General features: G+C 39.8%; 6 non-coding genes across 6 annotated transcripts; 2 read left to right on the top strand and 4 right to left on the bottom strand.

Moving 5' to 3' along the window:
- Positions 1-2,931: 2,931 nt before the first annotated feature.
- Positions 2,932-3,013, bottom strand: TRNAS-GCU (transfer RNA serine (anticodon GCU)). Its single transcript has one exon. It is a non-coding gene; the product is annotated as a tRNA-Ser (tRNA).
- A 3,125-nt stretch (positions 3,014-6,138) lies between these two features.
- Positions 6,139-6,210, top strand: TRNAA-AGC (transfer RNA alanine (anticodon AGC)). The gene has a single exon. It is a non-coding gene; the product is annotated as a tRNA-Ala (tRNA).
- A 2,375-nt stretch (positions 6,211-8,585) lies between these two features.
- On the bottom strand, positions 8,586-8,657 carry TRNAA-UGC (transfer RNA alanine (anticodon UGC)). The gene has a single exon. It is a non-coding gene; the product is annotated as a tRNA-Ala (tRNA).
- Positions 8,658-12,682: 4,025 nt separating this feature from the next.
- On the top strand, positions 12,683-12,754 carry TRNAA-UGC (transfer RNA alanine (anticodon UGC)). Its single transcript has one exon. It is a non-coding gene; the product is annotated as a tRNA-Ala (tRNA).
- A 2,927-nt stretch (positions 12,755-15,681) lies between these two features.
- Positions 15,682-15,755, bottom strand: TRNAT-CGU (transfer RNA threonine (anticodon CGU)). The gene has a single exon. It is a non-coding gene; the product is annotated as a tRNA-Thr (tRNA).
- Positions 15,756-21,731: 5,976 nt separating this feature from the next.
- On the bottom strand, positions 21,732-21,803 carry TRNAA-AGC (transfer RNA alanine (anticodon AGC)). Its single transcript has one exon. It is a non-coding gene; the product is annotated as a tRNA-Ala (tRNA).
- Positions 21,804-27,329: the final 5,526 nt, after the last annotated feature.

Raw genomic sequence — 27,329 nt, 5'->3', positions numbered from 1 at the left:
AACAAATTAAGGTTACTAAGTTTATGAAAACAGATTCTTTTGTTTCCTACTATGGACACTTGACTGTACCTCCACTTATATGATCTGTGATGATGCTAATTACAGGGGGAAATAACATTTCTGCTTGGGGTGGTGCCTTAGCAGGCATGCTCCTGTTTTCTTTCCACCTTGTTGATGCTAATATGATCAAAAGTACCCCCCTAAAATATTCTCTCTCTTCTGAATTGACCTGATAGCCTTCCCTATGTAGGAAGTTTCTAACTGCAGCCCCTCCAGCCTCTCCCATTTCTAGCCTGTGGTTCTCAGACATCTACAGCAGTGACATAGAAACCCAAATAGACACCTTCCTGGAAATGACATAACAAATGGGAGAACCACTTCATCTCAAACACTGACAGAGAATTTAATGATGTAATCATTATGGTCATATCTAGCATCAAGGACCCATTTGTTGTAGCTCAAATTCAGTAACTCACATGTTATTCAAAGTCTGTAAATTACAAGTAATGAAAAATACCTGGCTGGAGGACCCAGGACTCAAGAGAAAGCCAATTAACAACTGCTATAGGGAGGCAGAATCAGTAACAGATACACGAGAGACTGGGAGAACACCTGGATACTTATGTGGGAATCTTACCTGCTGTTGGTCTCCCATCCCTTCAGGAAGCTGAAGGAATCCCTGTGGGTATTAACAAGAACTACCTACTTGACCAAAATTGTGTCAAGCTTCTCTGAGTCCTCTTACAAACCATCCTTGGCCTTCCCAGCATTTGGGCAAGAATCTTGCTTAGCCAGTTTATCTAGAATCCCCCTCAGCATCCTTGATATCCAATCAAGCTCCCCTTCTCCACTCTTGATATTTAATCAAATTCTTTGTAGTAATTTCCACCTAATGACTCCTTACTCTGCCCCTTTGGCTATAAATACTCAGTTGCCTCTCTTGTATTCTAGATTGAGTTCAATCTTCCCTACTGCAACAGTCTTAAATAAAGTCTTCCTTGCCCATCTTCCTTCCTTCCTTAACTTCATTTAGTGCAATTTTTCTTTGACAGTTGCCTCAGAGAACTTATAGACATATCCTAGGAAAATTGCTTTTTCAGAAAAAAGATTTAATTCAGGATTTGAAGATATGATCAACATAGAGAATGTGTCCATTGTAGAGGACTGAATGGATTAAAGATAGCCAATTTCCTGAGGATATGAAACAAAATTTTTAATTTTTCCAAGATATGAGAATGTGACTTTGAACCCTGATGGCAGGAGCAGCTTTCCTCGGCTGAATATTTACAGAAATAAAGAGAATTCTGGCTGATTAAATGTAATACATATATACCTCAACCAGATATGAGGCTTTAAGATCAACATGAGAAACATCTGGGTGCTTTATTAAATTACAGATTCTAGAGCACATTCCCTGACATCATAATTTAATAGGTCAAGAGTGAAGCCCAGAATTCTTCATTCGCTACACACACTTGAAGCAGCCTAGAAATCATACTTCAAATTGTTCTCACCTTAAAAAAAAATCAAAATTCAAATTAACTAAAGCAAGGAATATTCTATTTTTACAAGTGTAACAAATATTTTGTTGTAATGAGAGAAATGAAAATTAAATTACACTGCAATATCACTTCCACGTACTAAAATGACAGAAACCAAAGTTGGCAACATAGCATATTGGGGAGGGTGAGGGGGGCAAGGACCTCAGACATTACTGTCTGGAGTGTACATTAATAAAACTCCTTTAGGGAGCAATTTGGAAGTATGTGTAAATATTTCAAAAGCATATATGCTAGGGCATAGCAAATGCCTTTTTAAAAATTTAATCTTACAGTGTTACAAATACACACATTCAATTTTACATATATAAGAATAATATAAATATCTATCTATATTATTATATATAAATGTACAAAGTTATTCATTTTAGCATAGCTTATAAAAACAAAAGATGGGGATGGGGAACCTAAATGTCCAATAGAGGTCTGGTTAAGTAATATACAGTAACCCATATGTTGAAATATCATACATCCTTGGAACAGAATTAACTGTTACTTTTTGTGATGATACGGAAACCTCTCCAAGATATATTGATTAAGGGAAAGAGGAAAGACACAGACTAGTGTGCATAGTATGTTATCATTTGTGTTATCTGAGATAAAAAGCTATATTTATTTCATGTGGTATATATTCATATATGCTTAATATGATTCTGGAAGAGATAAAATGGCTATTTGTGGGGAATGTAATTAGGTGGTTGGAAAATAAGAATGAATGCAAAATTTTGCTGTATAGGTTTACATATATGTATACCTTGTATATTTAAAATATTTTAATAATTCTAAGTTAAACTGTATTTCATATATAAAAATTAAAATGATTTTATAAAATAATATAATATTTTAATATATGTATAAAAATACTTTCCCCCAAATTTCTGACAAGATGGAGATGGACATCACAAGAGAAGCTACACAATACTGACTTTCTTCTCTGTTTTGCTAATGGAGGAATCCTTGGATCTAACAGGAAATATTCTACTGGATGTATTTTCAGTTTTGTCTCTAAGCAGGTGCATACTCTCTTCATTAAAGCAAGAGATCCTTAGTAATGGTTAAGTAGTCTATTGGAAAGGGAGACAGTTTAAATTAGCAAACTTTGTGAAATATTGCAGTACAGCTAAAAATAGGCTGAAAATTTCCTACAAGTACAACATATAATAATTTATTGTGTATACTTCTGTGGATGATTTTAAGCAATGTTTTTCTATATTCCTCAGTTAGCTACTCTTCCTCAAAAAAGCCCCTTGAGGAAGTTCCATTTCAGGTGATGACAAACACCATTAACATGGCAACTAGAAAGCTACTTACTAGCGCTGCTCTCACACAGCAGTTGTTCTGAAGGGACCAAAGAAGTCCAAAGAGAGCCTCACGACGAGGGTGGGATTCGAACCCACGCGTGCAGAGCACAATGGATTAGCAGTCCATCGCCTTAACCACTCGGCCACCTCGTCTAATGGTAACCAAGTAAAATCATGCCTTCATCACTGCAGTTCTACTCTGGAGCACCGTATCAAATTGCCTTTTTTTTTTTTTTTTCCTCTTGGTTTAATCCTGATTCGATTCTTGTGATCAGATTTTTAAGAAACATTTCACAGCAACCATAAAACTGAAAATGACTCTTAGAGTGGTCCAGTTACTTGGCATATACAAAATAACCAGGTAAAACCAGTACACTTCGGTACTTAAACACCTAGATCCTTGTTGAACACATGAATAAATGAACATAGCCAGGATTTCAACCCTGATTTATTGTCATGGCTCCAGTCATCTGCCATGTTTTCTCCCAGAGACTAGGGTCCCTCGACCGCTGCACTCTGCAGTCGAAGTCCCAATTACCTACATCCTGATTAGAACATGTCCCAGGATAACTGTTTTCTGGAAAAGAACTAGAAACAATAAAGTTTGTCTCGGGGATTCTTATGTTTGCTTCTGAAATATGCTGGACTGATAAAAAATCGCCTTCATTTCTGCCTTGTTACCTTCTCTGGGGCTTGGCATTCATCAATCTGTGACATACAGCAACCAGTGAAAAGGTGGTTGGACAAAAGTAGAAAAACACAAGCGTCCTGCTGGGCCGTTTTGGTTATAGAGTAGATTGGAGTCTTAGAGTGCGCAATTGATTTACCGCGGCTGCCACAAACACGGAGAAGGGCCAGGAAGGGAAATCCTTGCTCCTGTAGGAGCCAGGAAGCCTGCCTACTGGTTGTGGTTCTGTCCCACTCACCATGTGGCCTTGGGCAGGCCACTTCACCAGTTCCATACCCACTCTCTCTGTCTCACCTCCACAATTCTCCTCTTTCTCCCGCAGGAGGAAATTGAACTTGACAACTTCAAATAAACCAAGTATCAAGAAAGGCTTCCACTCATTAGGGTTCAACTTCTTTTCTATATTTAGTGCAGAATTTTGGAGATAAATTTGAAAAGACTCTCACATGCCAAAATGCTGTAGCTCTTCCTTCTCATGAAATCTCTGCTTTGGATCTTAACTTATGGCAAGAGTTACCCTCTATTTTCCTTCTCATGCTCCTTTACTGAATTTCATAGAATCTTCAACATACAACATACTCTGAACAAAGTCTGTCTTACTACCGGTTTTGGCCCATAAGGAGAAGGTCAGTTTCAGTTCTGCTCTCCACCTCTCTGCTCTTCTAGTACTAAATATTCACCCCCACAGTTGTATTTCTGTTGCTACCTGTTTTCAGGATAACCTCTCCTCTGCTGATCCAGGTCGGCTTTATGCAATTCTTGCTCTCAAAGTCTCCAGCTCTCAGCCACTCTAGGTAAGACTCCCACATCTAGAGCTCTATGACTAATCACCCTAACCTGCTCCCCATGCAAAAGCCAATGAAGAGGCAAGGTTGGAGGAAAGGAAAGTTTTGGACGCCAGCAAAGAGTGGGGTACGGTCTCCTGCCCAAAGGCCAACTCCTCACCACTCACAACCAGTGGGCAAGAGCTTTTATAGACAGAGGGAAGGGGCTACATGCAGAAGCAGCGCAATCAGCTCTGACAGTCATCTTGGAATTGGTCATCAGTGGTTTGATCAGCATCATCTTGATTGTTTTAAGTACAGTTGATGTTTAGTTCCAGGGCCAGTTTATTCCTGTTTCCTTGAAGCCAATTCTAGGAACTCTGGAAGCTTATGTCATGACTATAGTCTGGTCATCATGTAGTTAACCTCTCTACCTGTTGGGGGTTTCAGTATCTACAAGACAGCTCACAGGATATGGCTCAGAATATTATCTATAGCCCTTGAGAGGAAACTAGGAGTGCAGTTGCTTAGTCTTGTCTGACTCTTTGTGACCCCATGGACTGTAACCTTCCAGGCTCCGCTGTCCATGGAATTCTCCAGGCAAAAATACTGTGGTAGTTTGCCATTCCCTTCTCCCCAAGATCTTCCTGACCCAGGGATTAAGGTCCTTTTAACGACTAGATAATTATTATTTAGTCTTGTTGGACTCTTTTCCTTTGTTTCTGCTTTTTTTTCACTTCTCTAAACTTACTCTTTGGCTAAAGATTTTCCACAGACAAAAGGCAGGCAGAGGACATAGAGGACAAAGACTATAGGGTCTTGTTCTGTTTCAAAGATGTATTACAGCTTACTTTCAAATGGGAGAGAGAGGAAGCAAATGATAAATCAAATGGGGGTAAAATAGTAAGTCACTAACTCTAGATAAAAGGTATATGGTTATTTGGGGGGTATTGTTTCATTTTTTTTTTTTTTTCAAAATTTTAATTTGAAATTGTTTCAGAGGGAGAGAAACTGCGCTGGACGTGCCCGAGAAATCGAAGGCTGTGAATTGGGGCCGGGCTCACGCTTTAAGATATAGGAGACTCTCCCCTTTCCTAAATCATCCGAGGTACTAATAATTCTTGATAGCTCCCTGATTCCTAAAGGACTAGTCGCGGATAAACAGAAGCCAGTCCTGCCTTGCCTGCTTAAATTTTGTTCTAAGCAACAGCCCAGCCCAGCCCACCCTCGGCCAAGCTCGGCAAAGCAGGAGGACGGCAGAGATTTGCACGAGGTAAATGTTGCTCCTGTGGATGATCTGGGCGCCTACGTGATGCCAGGCACCCAAGCTCATGCTTCCAATTAGTCCTAAGCGTTCCATCCAGGACACCGTGAGCTCTCTGGGATGTTCCCTGCCATCACCACGAAACGCAGGGGATATATCTATATCTATCTCTCTATATATATTTGGCTTCCGGAAACGCGGATGATTTGAGGGTCTTTGTTTCAAGGAAGGTGGTGCTGGCGCGGACCCGCTTTGACTCCACCTCTGCTCCCTTCCCAACGCCACCTCCTCAGCGGGTACCCCAGCTGCCCAGCTACCTGCTTCGGTCTCCTGAAGCCTTACAGGTGGAAAGGGCAGGAATGGAGGTTGGAGAGTAAGAGATAACAGATGGTCTCTTTTCAGCCTCCTTCCTTTAGAATTTCATTCTGTTGTTTTCGTCTGAGGCCGCCGCGCAGTCGATTTCGCAAATGGGCATTTCCTAGGCAATTTACTAAATCTTTGAGAAGCAAAGGAATAATGATTATAAATCACGAAAGGAATCCAAGGAAAACTGCTCGCAGCTGGGGGTGTAGCTCAGTGGTAGAGCGCGTGCTTAGCATGTACGAGGTCCCGGGTTCAATCCCCGGCACCTCCACCAGTTTTGAGGGGGGATGTGCTTGTGATCAAGCCGCTTTTCCTTTCGACTTACCCTTTAAAACCGGGTATCTTCTTTCATTCAGTTTTCTATCTGCACTGCCTTTGTGGTATCTAATTTCTGCCCCGAGAGTGCTACTACCACCAGGAATGTCCAAGCGTTTTTGAAAGATAATTGGCCTAATTTCTTTGGAGTCCAAGTTGAAAGCAGAAAAGAAGAAAGCAGAAAGATCAACAAGAGACTCTCGCTTTTATTCACTTTCTCCTGAATTCTGAAGCGTTCTTAGAACAAAACACACACTGGAGGTGGAATAGTAGAAAAATATCATTTATTTCTTCCTAATGAGCATCTCACCACCCCCTGCTTTGTTTCTTCTCTTGAATCACTTGATGTGGAAGCAGTGGTCCTGTTATAACTGCAGGGTTCTATGCATAGGGAAACAATAAAGTGTTGTCTGTCATCGTATGTGGTGCCTTCCAAGCCTAAACTGAATGCCAGATTGAATGGAGACTGGCTGCTTCAATGAATTCAGACCATTGCCACTTTGCTAAGATTGAGAGTGTGAGAGGTCAAGCATCTAAATATCTCCTTTTGAAAAAATTTCAATCAAAGTAAATGACATGGGCTCATTTCAGAAATAAATTTGAGTGAAATTTATTTCACTTCTACTTTCACAACACAAACAAATATCCCACTGTGTGTCTTAACCAACCTAATAATCAGAGCTGATTTGCTCAGACCAGACCTAGTCTGAAATACTGGCTGAATATATGAGAGGAAAAAAAAAAAATCACTTGTCCCTTTTAAACGTGTTAATTTCTAGGAATTAGTTTTTATTCTTTAAAATAATTCCATACAATATTTTTTAGTAAGTTTTTATGATCTGTATCACCTATTTAAGTCCTTTCAGGTATATTTGTGGTCACATAGATTTAAGTCTTTCGTGACAAAGATATCTACTGTCTTTACTATTTTAATGTTGTAATGGAGGTACTAACCAAGGCATTTAGCATAAAACAGTAATTAGAGGAGTAACTAGTAGATAGGAGGGGATAAAGCTCTCTGTTAGGATTATATACCTAAAAACAACTCCTCAAAACAGAAAAGCTACTACAAATGGACAATTTAGTAAAGAACCTGGTTGCAAAATTACTACACATACTAGTGTTCCTAGACGCAGGCTTTGGAGGATTTTGGTTATTGATTCATTGTTTTGAAAGCTGACAAATGAAGGAAAAGAATCGAGTATTTATACCACCTCTGTATCTGGAGTGTACTTCAGGATAAGCATACAGTTGATGAGGGAAACTTTTTCTCTGTAGAATAATCACTGCTAATACATGCGGAAGGAATTATAAAATTAGATTCAACATTTTGCACCTGATATTACTTTAATGTATCTAGGTCACAATCAGCAATGGGTGCTACAACCATGAGGTAAAATTGGATGGGGGAGCTCTAGAATGCATGGAACAGGCTGACATACCTGAAATCAATGATCAATTTCTCATCACTAAAAGTGAGACCAGTACACATCATATGCCTCTTTCTCTAATAAATATTTGTATTATTTATTTGTAAAAAAAAAAAAAAGTCCAAAATTGAAAGTTAAAAATTTAGTTCTCAATATATATTTATGCTTTATATTTTATATGAAATACATTTTAATTTTTATTTTCATCAAAGAATGGCTTGTATTTCTTTTTTAAAAAGTTTTAATTGAGATAATTGGCATAAAACACGATATTAGTTTTGGTTATATATGGCTTCTGTTTCTTCAAAATCACTGTCAAGTATAGTTTTCTTTCAGCTTCATTGAGGTATAATTGACAAAATTGTAATTATACAATTACAAATTGTAAAGTTGTAAAATATATTTAAAGTGTAAAACCTGATGATATACATACAATTTTCTTAATAGGGAAGAGAGAAGTTTTGTATTGTTATTATTTCTTATAAAATTTGATCATGTCAATAATCACTATGAAAGAGTGGAATAAAAATGAGTCATAAAAACGTAACAATGACTTTTGGTCTACTAGTAGAACAACCAGAGTGGAGCAAATATGGAAGGCTAGTTTTTGAATATATCTTTTTTTCCTTCAAAACCAGCTTCCATAATTGAAGAAATGTTCTAACCTCCCTTGAGAATTCACTCTGCCTGTGCTAATGTCTTTTCTATGGTATATATTATTTAAAAGCAACTGTTCTTGGAGCTACAATCCTTATTAATCAGGGGTGGAGGGGCTTTGAGCAATACTTTCCCCATAACTCAATACACTTAACTTTAAAAGATTCTGTTATTTATGCTTCAGTATCAATCCTTTCAAGGATTAAAGGGTGAGAAGTCAGCTGAGACCGTAGTTCAGCTAAAGTGGAGATGCCAGGGATCGAACCCGGGACCTCATACATGCAAAGCATGCGCTCTACCACTGAGCTACATCCCCACAACAGAAGACAGAATTTTTTCCTTTGTTGAGCAGTAGTGAATACGGTTTATGGCTAGACGTTCTGTGCGCTCCTTCAACCTACACTCGTAGAAACATAATCAGGTAGATTTAATAAATACTTATTAAATAATACCATCTATAAATTCCATGTACTTTCCCTTAATATTCTTAGAATTTATCATGACTAATCACGTAGATTTGTTATTAGACTAGATGTTTCCTTCTCTAGCAAGATAGCTTCAATAGGGCAGAGCCTGTACTGTTTTCTCTCCTAACTCTGTATCAAGCCCTTAGCATAGAGCCTTGCAGATAGCGGCCACTCAGTAAAGAGCTGTGAGAAATTACAGGCACAGTCTGTTCAGGATGTATGTTACAGAACAGAGAATCTTCCAGTGAAGTGTGTGTGGGAGAGGAGGATTCACAAATACATATACAAATGATTTCAGTATGACAAGTCCTCTGGCAAGGAAATGCTTATGTAACTATAGTGGCAGACACAAAGTATACCACATTCTTGGCCAGAAATTGATAGCTTCAGGAGTCTTGAAAGACAAGACTTGGCCAAGAGTTGTACTTGAGGATCAATTTGGCCTTGCAGGATAAGTGGCTGTTCTCACATTTCCACCATAGTTCTAAGCGCTAGTGGAGTACGAAACCCAAAGTGCCCAGCAGCAATTTGCTCAGGCTTGTGGTGGGACTATGTTGGCCAACAGGCCTAAGGCAAGAGTTGTGGGTCTGAGATGCATTAGTTGGTTTTATTGAATTTACCCTTGGCAAACAGCCACAGAAAAATGAGATCCAGTTTGTCAATGGATGGGACAGCCCCAGCCTCTCAGTGACACTGAGATATGGATAGTGGACAAGGTGCTGACACAGTGTATTTGATAATTCTGCTGGAGACTGGATGGGTTAGATCTAACATTGTGGACTTCCAAGCTTCAGAACTGCCTCTCTCTGGTGCAGATGATCACTGTGCTTGTTGGAGCAAATCGTTGAGCATTTTTCAGAATTGTTCACAGTCACACCTGCAAAAATCTGTCCTCCTGTTTTTCACCAACAAAAACATAGTCCTTGCTCTCTTTCAGAGGTTTACTTTCAGGATTCAGAGCGCATATTAGGCAGACGAACATTCCTTGCCAGGCCTGTCTACGAATCAGCTTAGGTTGCTCCATTGACTTTCTGGTGTTACTCCTAGCATTTGGAGCTAGGTCACATCTCCAACTGTATCCCTCCTGCCTCTCAACCCTGCTCTTTCCTGCCTTGACTACTGTGCAGGGCATGGGCACAATTCCTCAGCTTCCATCCCACTCTTTCCTCTTGTTGCAGGTTCCTCGGCTTCACCTGGTTTACCTCCCCATGGAGGCCGCTTCTCTACCATTGGAACAAGTCTTGTTCTGTCCCAGTCAAGGTGTTCCTGGGGCCTCCGGAGCACTGGAAATCTGGGAAATACCCAGTACAGTGATAGTGCCCTACCTCTTCCCCAAATTCCTCTGGGTCCTGCTGTGTTGGCAAGAAGGGAGGGTAGGATAACCTGCACTTTCCAAGACCGTGGGAAGGTCCCAAGCAATGTGTTCACCTTGTACATTTGAAAAATTTGCATCCATGAGATATTGCCATAATCAAGTTTTGATTCCAAAAAGGGAGACTGATACACCGGCTGCCACATCCAAAGAGGCAGCAGGTGTGCAAATGATCCACTTCCCACCCAGGCAAGCACTGAGGAAATTGTGTGTTGGATGTAACTCAGGAAGTGTGTCAGGGCCCCAATATGGAAAGAATGGACACACTGGTGGGTCTTATTCCAATCCTTGGAGAATGGTAGTGCCAGGCCATTTTTAGTGGTAGAGTGATTTTTCCAGTGAATTGCAATAAGGAACAAGCCTCAGATGTGATAACTATTACACTATTGCCTAACAGTCAATGTTCCCAAATTCTTAGAGGACCATCCTCCCGGACTTGAGCAGTGCCAGGTCTAAATGCCTAAAGGGTTCCACCTGCGGACTGCATTGACCAGCTCAGAAGGTTCGCTAACCTTTGTGCTTTTGAATCCAGTTTGTGATGAGTATCAAGGATTCCAATTACTCCCCACAAAAGAGGAATTCTTTGTAATTTTGGTCAAAAACTAAGTGATTTAGACCTTGTCCCTTGTTTCTGATCTATTGGAGGCTGAATAGTTGAGTGAAGAAGTGTTGTTGCGGTCCCTTCCTTCTTTCTTTCCTTTGTTCCTTGTTTCAATTGGTAGTAGAGCTTGTTCTCACGCATGAGATTTGGGTTCAATCTCTGGTGTGTCCAGTTGTGTCCCATTGCAAAATAGTCTTTACCTGTAGATGTGTTTTATTTAGGCTTTTTGCTTTTCTTAACCTATTCTTACTCATCTTATCTTTCTCTCTCCTTCTCTTCCTATAGCCAGTGGCTATATTCTCTAATGTTCAGAGGCTTTCAAATATCAAGAGAAATTTTCTGCTGTTTGTAATTAGTATATAACTCATTCATTTTTAAAAATTAATACTTCAGGATATTCACATACTATTTTCATAATATATAAGAAGCTAAGTTAAAAAATTTAGATACCCCATACACATTTAAACATTTAGCATCTAGCTATAAAAATTCATGCCTAATATGTTAAATTATTTTATCTGTAAATGTTTTCAAATTTTTTCTCTCATTTTATTACAATGAAGTTTAACAGTACAGAAAAGTTACATGACCTTTGTGGATCAATTTTATCTTTAAATGTTGGAAACACCTTACTACTGTGTTATTGTCATAGTATAGTAATGAAGCCAGAGAAGGCGATGGCACCCCACTCCAGTACTCTTGCCTGGAAAGTCCGATGGACGGAGGAGTCTGGTAGGCTGCAGTCCATGGGGTCGCTAGGAGTCGGACACGACTGAGCAACTTCACTTTCACTTTTCACTTTCAAGCATTGGAGAAGGAAATGGCAACCCATTCCAGTGTTCTTGCCTGGAGAATCCCAGGGACTGGGGAGCCTGATGGCCTGCCGTCTATGGGGTCGCACAGAGTCGGTCACAACTGAAGCGACTTAGCAGCAGCAGCAGTAATGAAGCATCATCAATACCTCACAACAGTGCTTCTCAACCTTTAGCATACATCAAAATCACCTCTAGGGTTTTTAACATAGATTATTAACTCTGGACCCACATTCCCAGAGTTCCTGACTCATGGGTCTGCGGTGGGGTCTTAGAATTTGTATTCTTAGCAAGATCCCAGAAGATACGGTTGCTGCTGGTCCAAAGACCACACTTTGAGAACCACTGTCTCACAATGAAATCTGTTTCTAAAGTGTTGTAGCCTAGATTTACATTTGAATCTTCAGCATCTCTCTTACAATCTTTTATTTCACAGGATATAGGTAGGTTTCCTCACCCAAGCTACCGAGTAGGATTTTCCTTCTTGGACCAGGCTGAGATTTATATGCATACTGACTGTGGATAATTCCAAGCCTAGAACCTGAGATCGAAAGCAGCCTGCAGGGTGGCTGTCTCACAGTTCTTCCCCAGATTACAGTTTGGCTTTGTATTTTGCTGTGTTGTTGCTATTTAGTCACTAAGTCATGTCTGACTCTTTTACAATCCCATGGACTGTAGCCCTTCAGGCTCCTCGGCTATGGGATTTCCCAGTAGTGGGTTGCTATTTTCTTTTCCCTTGTACTACAACAAGAAATGTCCCAGTGCTTTGCTGTATTCATCTATGGTTCTTTTTTTTTTTTTAATATCAGTCTTTCCAAAAGGCACTTGATCTGAATGACTTTTATGCATGGTCCTGCTGGGGTAAAAGCCAATTTTACAGTTGCTTGTTTTAAACCGGGCCTTATCAGATTCAAGAGAATCTGAAGGCTTTAATGAGATTGATTTACATAAAACATCTTTCCGACATTTAAGTCCTCTAAAATACTTGCACAACAACGTAAAATACACGTAAATGTTTTTTATGCGGAAAGTTGACCGCATATATTCATAAAGAAAAGTACCTGGGGGCCGTACTAAGTTCACAGGTTTGGGGATGTAGCTCAGTGGTAGAGCGCCTGCTTTGCATGCATGAGGCCCCGGGTTCGATCCCCGGCATCTCCAGTCTGTTACTGAGTATTTACTCAGTGGTGTTTTTACACTTTGGATAAACAGACAAAGTCGTTCTTCGCGTTTTGGATATTTCTGAGCAATTTAAAGTTTAAGCGATACTCTGCTGAAAAAAATGTACCTTGCTTCGATTGCCAAGGTCCCATCGGACTGATCCTGTAACTCTTTTGGAGGAGGTGAGAAGTGGGAGGGGTCAGAGAGCAAATCAGCCTGAGGCAAAGACTAAGTTGGTTTCCACTCCCGTCTTTTTTTCCCAAAAAACTCTTTGACCTTTGTCACAAGAGCTTCTGTCTTAGTAGGTCATAAACAAACATTTTATTTCTCATTCCATTTTAAAAGAGATCGTAAAAGTACACTACTGGTATCAGTTCAGTTTAGTCGCTCAGTCGTGTCGGACTCTTTGCGACCCCGTGGGACTGCAGCATGCTAGGCTTTCTTGTCCATCACCATCTCCTGGAGTTTGCTCAAATTCATGTCCATCGAGTCGGTGATGCCATACAATCATCTCATCCTCTGTCATCCCCTTCTCCTCCTGCCTTCAATCTTTCCCATCATCAGGGTCTTTTCAAATGAGTCAGTTCTTCACATCAATATTGACGTTTCAGCTTCAACATCAGTCCTTCCAATGAATACTCCGGGTTGATTTCCTTTAGGATTGACTGGTTGGATCTCCTTGCAGTCCAAGGGACTCTCAAGAGTCTCCTTCAACACCACAGTTCAAAAGCATCAATTCTTCAGTGCTCAGCTTCCTTTATAGTCCAACTCTCACATCCATACATGACTACTGGAAAAACCACAACTTTGACTAGACGGACCTTTGTTGGCAAAATAATGTCTCTGCTTTTTAATACGCTGTCTAGACTGGTCATAACTTTTCTTCCAAGGAGAAAGTGTCTTTTAATTTCATGGCTGCAGTCACCATCTGCAGTGATTTTGAAGCTCCCTCCCCCCACGCCAAAAAAAAAGCCTGTCAGTGTTTCCACTGTTTACCCATCTATTTGCCGTGAAGTGATGGGACCAGATGCATTGATCTTAGTTTTCTGAATCCTTGAGTTTTAAGCCAACTTTTTCACTCTCTTCTTTCATTTTCATCAAGAGGCTCTTTAGTTCTTCTATGAATGAAGCAGGGCAAAGGCTAATAGATTTTTGCCAAGAAAATGCACTGGTCATAGAAAACACTGTCTTCCAACAACACAAGAGAAGACTCTACACATGGACATCACCAGATGGTCAATACTGAAATCAGATTGATTATATTATTTGCAGCCAAAGATGGAGAAACTCTATACGGTCAGCAAAAACAAGACCGGGAGCTGACTGTGGCTCAGATCATGAACTCCTTATTGCCAAATTCAGACTTAAATTGAAGAAAGTAGGGAAAACCACTAGATCATTCAGGTATGACCTAAATCAAATCCCTTACGATTATACAGTTGAAGTGAGACATAGATTCAAGGGATTAGATCTGATAGAGTTCCTGAATAAGTACGGACAGTGGTTCGTGACATTGTACAGGAGACAGGGATCAAGACCATCCTCAAGAAAAAGAAATGCAAAAAGGCAAAATGGTTGTCTGAGGAGGCCTTACAAATAGCTGTGAAAAGAAGAGAAGCAAAAGGCAAAGGAGAAAAGGAAAGATATAAGCATCTGAATGCAGACTTCCAAAGAATAGCAAGAAGAGAAAAGAAAGCCTTCCTCTGATCAATGCAAAGAAATAGAGGAAAACAATAGAATGAGAAAGACTAGAGATCTCTTCAAGAAAATGAGAGATACCAAGGGAACATTTCATGCAAAAATGAGCACAATAAAGTACAGAAATAGTATGTATGGACCTAACAGAAGCAGAAGATATTAAGAAGAGGTGGCAAGAATACACAGAAGAACTATGCAAAAAGATCTTCATGACCCAAATAATCATGATGGTGTGATCACTCACCTAGAGCCAGACATCCTGGAATGCGAAGTCAAGCAGGCCTTAGGAAGCATCACTATGAACAAACTAGCGGAGGTGATGGAATTCCAGTTGAGCTATTTTACCTCCTAAAAGATGATGCTGTGAAAGTGCTGCACTCAATATGCCAGCAAACTTGGAAAACTCAGCAGTGGTCACAGGAGTGGAAAAGGTTAGTTTTCATACCAATCCCAAAGAAAGGCGATGCCAAAGAATGCTCAAATTACCGCACAATTGTACTCATCTCACACACTAGCAAAGTAATCCTCAAAATTCTCCAAGCTAGGCTTCAACAGTATGTAAACCATGAACTTCCAGATGTTCAAGCTGGATTTTAAAAAGACAGAGGAGCCAGAGATCAAATTGCCAATATCCGTTGGATCATAGAAAAACCAAGAGAGTTCCAGAAAAACATCTACTTCTGCTTTATTGACTATGCCAAAGCCTTTGTGTGGATGACAACAAACTATGGAAAATTCTTCAAGACATGCGAATACCAGACCACCTGACCTGCCTCCTGAGAAATCTGTATGCAGGTCAGGAAGCAACAGTTAGAACTGCACCTGGGGCAACAGACTGGTTCCAATTCAGGAAAGAAGTATGTCAAGGCTGTATATTGTCACCCTGCTTATTTAACTTCAATGCAAAGTACATCATGGGAAACACCGGGCTGGATGAAGCACAAGCTGGAATCAAGATTGCTGAGAGAAATATCAATAACCTCAGATATGCAGATGACACCACCCTTATGGCAGAAAGTAAGAACTAAAGAACACCTAAATAGTAGATCCATACGATAGACCATTAGTAGAGAGCCTGAGAGTCATTGAGAATACAGGTGCAATGAGAACAGGTTGTGGAAATAAAAAGTTCCAATCAGTGAAGTTGATCTACCTTTAAGATGGTATCAGACTAAAAATTCGAATTTGTTGTTAAAACTAAGGTTTCAATTTTGAGATGAAAAACCAGCAGGCCCCGCTGGGATTCGAACCCAGGATCTCCTGTTTACGAGACAGGCGCTTTAGCCAACTAAGCCACAGAGCCAGCTATTGGAAAGCTCAAACTTCCTTTCTGATCAAATGCTACTCAATTAGGTGGAAAGCTGTGTTAATTAGAGTTACTATTCACTCCGTGGATAGAAGAGATGGGCGGCTCCATGAAGTCGCAAAGAGTCAGACACGACTGAGCGACTGAGCGCACAGCCACACTGCTCACTCTCTTCTCGAATAAATCGACCTTATAGAACAGACAAACCCGCGAAGAAGACTCCTGGAACTTAAGCAACAAAACACCTACTTGCTCTCGCACCGTAACGGAGAAAATGTACTGAGAACAACCATGGAGTGGAAAAGAATGGATACAAGCTGAGTGTTCATTGTTCAGGAAGCGGCTTCTGTAAGTGAGGCCAGAGACGCTCTTATATTTCACCGGAATGTAGTAACTTAGAATCCTTAAGTGAGTGGATATTCTAAAAGTAGACGGAAAGGCTCTTCTAGCAAAATAGGTCAGTTAGAACTTCAGTCCAATTGATGCCATTCCTGGTTGTTAGGAGATGGCACACTTGCGCACTGAAAAACAAAACAAACAACCCCAAACTTCAAACACATTCAGACTCCGCTAACAGCTGTCAGCTTGTGCTCGCTCTTGCTTCAGGAAGCAGGAGACTGTCAGCATGGAGGTGGTTAGGTCAGAGTTCACTTAACGGTTTTCTGATTCAAATCCCAGGAGCCTTTGCTAGCCCGAGGCTGGGGAATGGCCTCCGTTCCTTCAGCTCCTAGAAGGCGCACAGACGGAAAAAAATACTGGCTTGGCTTTGGGAGGCATCAGACTCTTTCTTCTCTATATCGCCTTCTTCAAATGGATGTTCTTTAATATTAGTATTTTCCACATGGACCCTCAACTTGTAGAAGCTAAACAAACATTAACTGATTGTACAATCACGAAACTAAGAATCCATTCTTAAACTGTTAACTCTTGCATCCTGATTTTCTGCCTTTAATTGGAGTAAGATCAGTGCTGAAAGGGAGTGATTTCAACTTAGCAGATGCCACTGTGCATCTACCCAGCTTCCAATGCCTCATCAAAATACAAAATGGAAGGACTGCAAAATTCTTTATTTAACCACGTAAAGGCTGAAAGGAGCTCTGAATGATAAGACCTTTGAATCCCAAAGTCTTATTGCTTTTTTGAGTCAAATGTTCTGATATTGCCATTTTATATCCTACTCAGAATGTTTTTCATGGCTCAGATGGTAAAGCATCTGCCTGCAATGCGGGAAACCCGGGATCGATCCCTGGTTCGGGAATATCTTCTGGAGAAGGAAATGGCAACCCATTCCAGTACTCTTGCCTGGAAAATTCCATGGATGGAGGATCCTGGTCCATGCGGGTCTCAGAGTTGGACACGACCAAGTGACTTCACTTTCAGAATGTTTTTTATAGTGAATATAAACATTTGTTGCTAACCAGGATAGTCACTTTTTAATCTAATCTATACTAACAAACTTCCATACTTAGGACTACACTTCTACTCCATTTATAGTTACTTTTATATTTTCAGAGTTTGGGGAACAACACCTTCAGAATAATAATGGGCTAGGAATCATGGTGCTTCTGAATTCTAGTTAGCTGAATTGTTCAGGATCAGGACTAGGTAAATTTCAGTCTCAGAAGTACTGTTGGGAGGACAGCATTTAAGGTGAAGTATGTTCAACAAGAGTGATATTACTTTGTACCTACTAGGTGTCAGGTATTGAAATCAGCTCAGTTCAGCCCCTCAGTTGTGTCTGACTCTTTTCGACCCCATGAACTTTCCTGTCCATCACCAACTCCTGGAGCTTGCTCAAACCCATGTCCATTGAAATCAGTTGTATGGATACAACTAGGTACAAGATGGCCACAGATGATAGAAAACGAAACGAGAAATTTTAATGAACGTCAAATATCATAATAAAAGAAGTACAAGATGACAGATGAGCAGCTAACAAGGAGGTGTCAAACATACCAGACATATAATAAAAGGGGGGGAAAAAAGACAATGACTTGGAATAGTGATTTAAAATTTCCTCACCTTGTGGAACAATCATTCCAAATAACTTAGAATTTATCCTAAAAGAAAAATTTGGGGGGAAAATAGAACCCTTTGAGGATTAAACATAGGGAATTCTATGTGAGCAAATTAGCTTTTCCCAGCATAATTTTTTTCTGTCTCTTCAAGGTTTTTATTAATTTTTAACTTTTATTGGTGAATAGCTTATTTAGACGGAGAAGGCAATGGCACCCCACTCCAGTACTCTTGCCTGGAGAATCCCACGGACAGAGAAGCCTGGTGGGCTGCAGTCCATGGAGTCGCTGGGAGTCGGACACGACTAAGCGACTTCACTTTCACTTTTCACTTTCATGCATTGGAGAAGGAAATGGCAACCCACTCCAGTGTTCTTGCCTGGAGAATCCCAGGGACGGGGGAGCCTGGTGGGCTGCCGTCTATGGGGTTGCACAGAGTCGGACATGACTGAAGCGACTTAGCAGCAGCAGCAGCAGCTTATTTAGAATACCAAAAAATACAAATATTGCGTTTTTATGCATCTAGCACGTTTGTTACTTTGTTCATTAGAACAAAAAGTTAATCCTTTTGTTGACACTTGTAGCAACTGTGAAAGGGCTATTCCAGTCCCCTTATCTAACCTTCCTCTCCTTTGATCACCTCATTCTATAGAAATTCAAAACATGATCATCTGATCGCCTTTCCTGAATATTTAAACTCTCCCAGATCTTCCACATTTTCCTATGGTCCTGTTGTCCAGATTATGTCTTTGTGAGAAGTGCTCTAGTTGGTTTCATTCCCTTGATCTAGTGTGCTCTCTCTTTGGATCTGAAGGGCCAATATAGATAAGAAAGAAGAGAGACTAGCTTTCTTTTCTACTTACATACCAGGACATATTTTATTTCAATTACTGAGAGATTATTAGTCACAATTTAGGATTAAACTATGCAAGGATTGCCCTCCACTACAATGTAGGTCCACTAGATCTCATTTCTCCATGAAATGAAATGAATAAGGTGCATTCTTCACTAAATGACCCTGGGTTCACATCTACTTTTCTCTAGCCATAAGACTGTGCAGAAATTACTAAATGGAGTCAAACTCAAGGTAGGCTCAAAGGAATTTCATTGCTGGTAAATAAAAGGAGTGCTTTTAGTCTTTTTCTTCAGTGCTAATGTGTAAAGATCCACAAATAGAAGATTTTCCCCAGCCCTCTGCTCTGTGTGTTCTTAGAAAATAGCTCCTTCCCCACCCCCCCCCCATCTTTGCTTCTCTTAATATTATTTGGGAGAAAAGAAACCCTACAGAATATGAGATCTAGTTTTACCTTTTAAAAATAGTCTTCACTTGTAATATTGTTGAAACCATTATTACTTTCCTCTTAGGGACCCAGAGTCATATGATAAATTAAAGCAAGACTTGTCTTACGAAGTCTTAGCTCCAAGTTGTCAATATCAACTCCCCTTTCCTGAGGTAATTTTATTTCAGAAAATGTAGTGCCTTTCCTTGCTTTAGGTCTAGGTCAGAGCCATTTCAAATCACTGATAGATATCCCCAGACTTAAATTTTGGGGAGGAAAGCTTAGAGTATATTTGTTCTGTCCTGGATGGCCCTAAATTATTAAGTGATCCCCTTTCTTCCCAGTGATGAACTTTGCAAACACAGGGATCTCGGGAAATAGCAGTTCTCATTTCATAGTCCTTGAACAACTGTGGTAGAATAAAAAGAGAGAGAGAGAAGTGTTTTTCTCTATTTAGCAGACTGCTATGTGAAATTAAGTTATATCCCCATCCATCACCCCATCTGCCCTTGACTTGGCCAATCTGGGGACTACTCATATATCTATGACCACCTCAATCACCAGTGGTGTCTCTAAAATAAAGTTAGACTGAGAAAGGGATAAGCCTGCAAGTCTACCTCTCTTATGTCTCCTCCTACCTTTGTGGATATTTGGATATAATTTAAATAGAGACTTTCTAGACCAGTAGTTCTCAACTGTAACTGCATGTTCAAATCACCTAGCGATCTTTTTAAAATGCTGGTGTCCATTCCACCCTCCAGACAAATTAAACTAGAACCTCTCAGTGCAGAATCCAGGCATCAGACAATTTTAGAGCTCTCAAGGTGATTCCAATGTGCAGCCAAGTTAGAGAATCACTGCTTCAGCTTGAAAGAATTTTATGAGCTCAGGGAAACTGTATTGATTTTTATCTTTCCTTATGCCTTCCATCACCCAGTGCACATTTTACCTATCAGATAAAATAATTTAGTCAGGACACTGTTCTTAAACTGCACCTAAACCTTTTTTATTAGTTAAATTAAGGAGGGTCTTTTCATGTGGTTTGGGATAGAGAAATCTTAAAAAAAAAACAACAACAAAAAACACCTTTGATGGAGTAGGTCATAGTCTGGTGACCTGAAGTGACAACAAAAGCAAGTAGTCATTACAACTCAAAACTGGTTTCTAGGCAGACCTGTTGATATCTCACAACTGCTAGCCTTGTCTGTGGCTATATGGCACCCTGAAAATGGGAGGAACAAGGAATGAAATAGTTTGTGAACTATTTCTTTATTGATGGCTTAACTGGTAAATGCTATGGCTACTATTAGAGCTGTGTTGGAGCTACACTATTGTAGGCCTGTAATAAATACTGACAAGAGCAGTTGTTCAGTAAATAACAGCAGAGAATGATTTAGCTAACAGAGTGCAAACCTCAGTGCACCACACTTTCAAAGGCCCATTTTAAGATCCATTCTTTAATCTTGTGGTTTTTGTCTTAGTCAGGAAGCACAAGCTTCTCCATGAACGACAGACCAAATCATTAGAGACCAACGGAAAGGATGGTTGCCCTTATTATCTTTTTAACACTGGACCCTTGTACCTCTAAGAATGCTGGTGTCTTGCAGATATTCAGAGACTGACGAAGATACAATGAGCTCGGAAATCTGAGTAGGCAACAGCCTCCCGGACCTTTCTTTTCAGAGCCCTTTTCTGGACCCTTGTACCTCTAAGAATTTGGAGCCCTTGACCACAGCCTCCAAGGGCCACGTAGAGCTGCCCAGAGGCCTCCCTGAAAAATAAACAAAAGTACAGAAAATGGTTTTCTAAATTTCCTTCATTTGCTCATGTGACAGGGTGTCACGAATTGGAAATTGAGGCAAAAGCACCGAGATACAAGAAATGCTGCATTCCAAAGGGGACTAGCCCTTCATTAAAACAAAGGAGCTGGCCAAGGAAAGTCCTTACCCACATGAATGGTATAAAAGGGCTGGGTTTAGGAAAATAAGTTGATTTTTTTAAGAGCGTTAAAGTCAGTACCTTTAGAATCAGTGAGGCAAATTTAGAGATTACAAAAGAAATCAGTAAAGAAGGAATTAAATCCACACTGGTATGAGCGCCGCGAGCTCACTGGCAAAACGCACTGAGGGGAAAACATGTCTATATCAAAATGTTTCACTTTCACTCCTTTGTGTTCGATTTCTGAGAGAACTGTCACGTTTTAAGAAGCGAAAAGTATCCAATGCTTTCACAGCCTGGGGAGAGTTTATTTTCTTTCTAGAGAGCTTCCGGTGAAATCCATCTTTCTTATTGAGCCTCTAAGTACGAAACCTGAGACTGGAGCTCAGCCTACCATCCCATCCCCCACCCCAAACCCCAGCAGAAAAGCTAAGTGAAAATCCTAAATCTTCTAATTTAGAGTTTAAATGGATAACTGTCAACCTCCGCCACCCCCGCCCCCCGCCATGGAATAGCGACCAACGTCACTTTTGATTTCACTTTGTGGAAAACGTCTCTAATCCCTGCTGAGGATGGAAAGGAATAAAATTTTAAAAAGGAAAGATTACTAGCATAACCCGAGCAAAGTATAATTACCTTGCGGCAAGAAGGGTTAATCTTTAGGTTTTACAGGAATGGACTGTGACCATTCCATTGGGAGGGAAGAGGTGTATTTCCGGAGCTGAAAAGAAACAAAAGCTTGGAGATGCTGGGGATCGAACCCGGGACCTCATGCATGCTAAGCATGCGCTCTACCACTGAGCTACATCCCCACTCTAAGCAAACGGGCTTTTCTAAACTATCTTCATGAAATAAAAGAAATTTACATTTTAAATTGTTTTGCTATTTTCTGAAAGATACAATTCCCACCCTTGATTTTATAGTACTGTATTACCAAGGAATTCCGATTAGCCTGTGTCTTGCAGATATTCAGAGACTGACGAAGATACAATGAGCTCGGAAATCTGAGTAGGCAACAGCCTCCCGGACCTTTCTTTTCAGAGCCCTTTTCTCTTTTGTCAAAAGATGTGTGAGACAAAGGAAAATTCCTTACAGGAAAGATAAAAAGTAGTTTGCCAATGATTGTCTTTAATTATGAAACCTACCAACCTGTCTTCAATTCTGCATCCCATTCCTGGACTCCAGAAACCGCTATGCAACTATTCTTACAAAACAAGGAGCCAATGAAGGTATTTGTGTTAGAAAAGTAAATTCCTTCCACTTTTAGCAACTGAGAGGACTGAAGGGTGAAGATGTTGGCTTGCTTCCTGCGGCCTTCTGATCCTCATTTAATCCAAAGAATACACATCAAATCCAGGGAACACAAATCCTCGGATCTTGCTCTGATTCTTCGGAAAGAAAAGCCAAAGTAAGAGATTTGTCACTTCTAACACTGAGGCAAACCCTCTGCTTCCATGATGCTTATCTTCTGCAGAGTGAGTGGTTCTTTAGAATTCAGACCATTCTCTCAACAAGAGATGCAAATCAAAGCCTAGTCTCCCGGCCTAGTCCCCAAATATGAAAACCAGTGAGCCAATCTGGAAGATGAATAATAATGTCAAATAGAAACAAAAGGAAGACTGAGGATACAGCATGCTTACAGGCGTGGAAGTGTATATAGTTCAGAATGGTTGGAACTGAAAGGAGCAGAGAAATCAGCTTGACAAGATATAACCAGCATTTCTCATCCTTTCACCTTGCTAAGAGAACCTAAATTTTATTCATATAGTAAGAATTTGCGTAAACCATGAATCATCTGAAACAATTATGGCTTTTCCATTTCCTTTTGCCAGGGATTGTTTTCATGATAGAGCCACGACCCTCTGGTGGATAAGATGCACTAGGCAATCAGCCTAAAATTTTTGGAATTTTTTCCTTCAGGATAAAAAGAAAAACATGAGAGATGAACCACACATCTTAGTTTAGCATTGATATTTTATTTTCAAGAAAAGTTTTCTGTAACAGTCTGGAAGCTTGAGAGAAACAGATAAAAATTATTTTTTTTTAAATAATGATTATTCCTTTGCAAGAAATGTAAAAAAAGGCTTTCTAGAAATATTAGTTTTCTATTGCTGAATAGCACTCCAAAATTCACAGCATTAAAAAAACTGATGCTTATTATCTCAGATTCTGTGGGTCAGAAACTCCAGTGTGGCTTGGCTGGGTAACTCTGGCCCCAGGAGTCTCCTGAAGTTGAACTCCAGGTATGAACAGTGCATGCAGGACTCTGGAGCATGGACTGTGTCTGGGGGATCTGCTTCCAAGATGGCTGATTCATTCGTGGGTAGAAAGCCTCAATTCCCCCTCATATATCTTGGTGACTGAGTCAAGTAGGAGAAGACCTCACAAGGGTGTGATTACCAGGAGGTAAGGATCCTCGGGGGGAGGGCCATCTTGAAGGTTATCCTTAATTGTGTATCAGTACTTATTACAATACCTGATGTAAATAAATTTGTGAACTAGTTTTTAAAAAGTAAATGTGTGGATGGATAGAGAGATAGATGCTTGCATCTCTGAAGGAATAAACAGGAAGACACTTTCAGTGGCTACTTAAGAGATTTAGAAGTGAGAAATCGTGAAATTTGGCTTCAATCCTCTTAACTCCATTAGAAGAAATGGAAACTGTATAAAAATGTATAAATTGTCAAAACGAACATTAAAAAGTTATGGAAAATCTGATTCAATATACAGCCATTTAAAAAACTGAATTTAAACAAAATTTCCAATCAGAGACAAATTTACTGGCATGTTCTATGAAATCCTAAAGGAAACAATAACCTCTGTGTTGTATAAAATATTTCCCCCCACCCAAAATGGGAAAACTATAAATTATTTTAGGTTAGCATAGTATCTATAAAAGACGCTTACTCCTTGGAAGGAAAGTTATGACCAACCTAGATAGCATATTGAAAAGCAGAGACATTACTTTGCCAACAAAGGTCCGTCTAGTCAAGGCTATGGTTTTTCCTATGGTCATGTATGGATGTGAGAGTTGGACTGTGAAGAAGGCCGAGCGCTGAAGAATTGATGCTTTTGAACTGTGGTGTTGGAGAAGACTCTTGAGAGTCCCTTAGATGGCAAGGAGATCCAACCAGTCCATTCTGAAGGAGATCAGCCCTGGGATTTCTTTGGAAGGAATGATGCTAAAGCTGAAACTCCAGTACTTTGGCCACCTCATGCGAAGAGTTGACTCATTGGAAAAGACTCTGATGCTGGGAGGGATTGGGGGCAGGAGGAGAAGGGGACGATAGAGGATGAGATGGCTGGATGGCATCACTGACTCGATGGACGTGAGTCTGAGTGAACTCCAAGAGTTGGTGATGGACAGGGAGGCCTAGCATGCTGCGATTCTTGGGGTCGCAAAGAGTCGGACACGACTGAGCGACTGAACTGAACTGAACTGAATATCTATATCAACACCCAGTGGAGAAAATATAAGAAGGGAAAATTATAGGACCATTTTACTAATAAGCACAGAGGCAAAATGTATTAAAAAAGAGCAAACAGACTTCCAGTTTCTGGTTCCATATATAAGGTGCTTGAAAGTCACTTCATTCTGTCAAGAAGGAAAATCTGAACAGAGTGAAAAACCAACACCTCTTCTAGAATTTATAAGGGAGGTGAGGACACAGGGCAACTGGCTGCCCCCAAGATTGGAGAGATATACAGGTGAATAAGGGGAGTCATGACTTACCTGAGCAGTGACTCACAAGTGGAAACCACAAAAAGAACCAATACCTGAACTGTTGATGATTTGCTTGAGGACCCAAGTAGGCAACTCTGATTACTACAAACTCCAGGCACACTGAGTCATGGCCTGGGCAGGGTAGGGGTGGGGTCTCTACACTTTTGTGTGTTTTACTCCTAGAACTTTGACCAGATTCTCACATTAACCATCTAAAAAGCGGAAGGTGGGGTGGGGATGGGGGTGGGGTGGGGCGTAATTCCTTCATGCTTCCAGCAGAGGGGGAAGAAGAGGAGCCACATTGAAATGTACCAGAGTGCTATTGTTCTTAACAAGGCCCGATTTCTAAAGAACCCATTTAACCAGACCTTAACCAACTGGGGTTTTGTCAGAGCCTAATTTACCCAGAAGAAGGGAAATACTCAATTCCAACTGTCTCTAGACTTTCACATGAGAGAAGAAAAAACACACTCCAGCATCCTGTGGCTATCCTGTCCCACCTAAGAGTGAGAGGAGACAACTGAGAAACAATTGTGAAGTTCACCAGCCAGAGACAAAAGGTCAATAAAAGACTGAGACCTAATCATAGGTCTATAGAAAGCTTCTCCCCCAACACCTCACTACCGCATTACTAAATTCCTATTTATCCTTTTATCAAGTACACCACGTTGGGCTATCCAGAAAAAATTACAAAGCATATCAGAAGGCAAATAATAATTTGCAGAGACAGAGCAATAAAAGAACCAGACATGGCAAGAATTTAAAACAACTATGATTAAAATGATAATGGATCTAATGAATAAAGTAGATAGTATGCAAGAACAGATAGGCAATGTAAGCAGAAAGATGAAAATCCTAAAAAAAAAAAACAAAAGAAATGCTCAAGATTAAAATACATAGTAACAGAAAGAATGCCTTTGATGAGCTCATTAGTACAATAGACACAACTAAGGAAAGACTCTGAATTTGAGGATGTATCAGTAGAAACCTCCAAAACTGAAAAACAGAACAAAGACTGGCAGGGGCGGGGCGAGGGCAGGGGGAAGGACAGAATATCCACGGACTCTAGGACTTGTGTAAAAAAAATATATAACATGTGTAATGGGAATACTATAAGGAAAGGAAAGAAAGAAATAGAATACTTGAAACAATGACTGAGAATTTCCCCCAAATTAATGTCAGACAGTAAACCACAGATCTGGGAAGTTCAGAGAACACCAGAAAGATAAATGAAAAAAGAAACAACAACAACAACAAAACCTACATATAAGCATATCATTCTCAAACTACAAAAGATCAGATATAAAGAAAATAATCCTGGAAGAGGTCAGAGGGAAAAAAATCTAGACTATAGAGGAACCAAGTCTAGTGACTTACATGTGACTTCTATTAAGAAACTATGCAAATAAGAATAGATTACAGTGAAATATTTAAAGAAGAAAGCCACAACTTGGAATTCTGCACCCTGAAAATTTTGAAAAATGAAGGAGAAATAAAACTTTCTCAAACAAAAATGGAGGGAATTTGTTCCCTGTAGACCAGTCTTGCAAGAAGTGTTAAAGAAAGTTCTTTAGAGACAAGAAAAATAATAGAAACTCAAATCTTCATAAGGAAAGGATGAATATCAAAGAAGGAATAAGGAAAGGTAAATAAAAACTTTTATTTTTCTTAGTTTAATTGATCTCACAGGTAAGTTTGTTCAAAATTATAATAGCAACAATGTATTTGATTATGAGGTTATGGCTATATTGTATACATACTTATGTATGTTTACATGTAACTAAAATAAATGATAGCAGTGATACAATGGCTAGGAGGGAAGAAATTTTGGATTTTTTCCCTATTACAAGGTGGTTACACTACCTGTGAAGAAGTATAGTGTTATTGGAAGGTGACCTTGGATTAATTGCAAATGTATACTACAAACTCTAGAGCAACCACTAAAAAAAGTTAAGGAATTAACTGATAAACTAAGAAAGGAGAATATTAAAAAAAATATTTTTGTGGTTCCTCAAAAATTTTAAATAAAAACTAACTGCCACATAATGCATCAATGTAACATCTGGCTATTACATCTGGTATTACATATATAATATTGTGATTTACAATAAGAAGTATATATTTGGTCTCCATCCCTACTAATGGCAAAGAGCTCTTAAAATCGTTAGAATTTTCTAAGGTGAGAGGAGCAAAAGTATTTCTGTTATGTTAATGAGGTAAGTTTTGGCTTGCGACTAGAATTAGGAGCTGGTTGTCAGAATAGAGAACAGTCGCGCTATTAAGGGTGCCTAACCAACTCTGCCTTCTATTTCCACAGGCTACTTCTAACCTTTACTACATTCCCAGACCTCCTGCATTGGACTGTGACTAGCTCTTCTCCATAGAAATCTTGAGTAAAGCCAAAGGTGCAGTGAGAAATGAAGAAAATTCTCTTATGGTCCTAGGGTGGATCCTTGAATAGCGATGTACAACTACTACACCAATACTAAAACAGATGCTACCTTCTCCTCTCCTTAAAAGAAAAAATTACTAAGAGATATTTTAATTATTCTCCAGTGCAAAGTTGGAATGGATAGAACCTCCTTTAATTGAGATAAATAAATCTTTGAAATGC

The sequence above is a fragment of the Bos javanicus genome, chromosome 23 (assembly GCF_032452875.1).
Source record: "Bos javanicus breed banteng chromosome 23, ARS-OSU_banteng_1.0, whole genome shotgun sequence".
NCBI lineage: Eukaryota > Metazoa > Chordata > Mammalia > Artiodactyla > Bovidae > Bos > Bos javanicus.
This window is presented reverse-complemented; position numbering and strand designations above follow the sequence as displayed.